The sequence below is a fragment of the Brachionichthys hirsutus genome, chromosome 14 (assembly GCF_040956055.1).
Source record: "Brachionichthys hirsutus isolate HB-005 chromosome 14, CSIRO-AGI_Bhir_v1, whole genome shotgun sequence".
Classification (NCBI taxonomy): domain Eukaryota; kingdom Metazoa; phylum Chordata; class Actinopteri; order Lophiiformes; family Brachionichthyidae; genus Brachionichthys; species Brachionichthys hirsutus.
The window spans coordinates 11,162,966-11,164,127 of NC_090910.1; positions in this window are offsets into that span (position 1 = coordinate 11,162,966).

Below are 1,162 nucleotides of genomic sequence, written 5' to 3' on the forward strand. Positions count from 1 at the left end.
TCGGAAGTACTTAAATGGATTTCCCGTTGCAGATGTGGTTAAAAGATTTCCTTCATCGTCATCTGGCAGCGTTTCTTTCCTTCCGCATCATCTCGTATCAGCAGTAAATATTGCAGTTTTGTGTTCTAACCTCAGGATGGAATGTCTCCTCCGGGCTGCAGCCCTGCCTCCTCATCCTCCCTATCCCCTGCCAGCTCCTCCGACGAACCGCTGACCTCCTGCATCCCGGCCGGGAGAGCAGAGCCTCCTCTCCCTCCGCTGAGACTCCCCCTCTCATCGACAAGCTCTTCACGTCTCTCCTTTCCTCCGCTGAAGCGCAGACCTTCCTCCTTTATTGCAGTCGTCTGGAAATGTGCCTCCTTTCACGAGCATCTCTTCGTGCCTCCCTTCGTGCAAAAAAAAACGTATGAATCGCATTCACCTCTGTCCCTGTCGTCCGTGTGACTTCTCCATCCTCTGCAGGTTCCTTTTCAATAGCTGCTACTTGTCTGAGGAGATTCATTCCATTCCCATTCCAAAGTCATGCTTGATCTGTTTGAAAGGTACAGAAATAACAAGATCTGTTAAGAGAATAGAAGCATCTAATCTGAAACATCTTTGCAGGAGGATTTTGGGAGAAATCATGAACTCCATCACGGCGTGGACGCTGCGGCACCGATGGAAACATCGTCCCCAGACCAGAAGCTCTGTAGCAGGAAAAGATGATGAAATCCAGAGTTTAGCAAGTCCAGTAAAGCTTCTATTCGTCTGTTTGCCTTCTCTCTGAGGGCTTTTTAAATCCTCCATTCAATGACCTTCCAGGCCCCTGAGATGGGTCTTTAAAAGTCTTCTTTGTTTGTTTCTTTGTTTCTTAGGAGAAACAATCCAGTGTCGGTCGAAGAAGCGTTTCCCTTTCCCCGTTCGCAGACTTAACAGAAACCCGCTAAAGACAAAACGTCTCGGGGACTAACCACGCTGAGAAACAGCGACGTCTTTACCTGTGCAGGTGTCTCTCGGACACAAACACAGGGATTCTCATTTCTGTCAAGAGAGTGCAGCCGCCGTGACCTTTGACCTCGAGTCCTGTCAGAGTGAAAACCCCAGCTGTGCTCACCGCTAACCGCCTTCAGCTTCTTATTGGCATTCAGGGAGTCGAACATCTCTCTCTTTCTTTTTGTGCCCC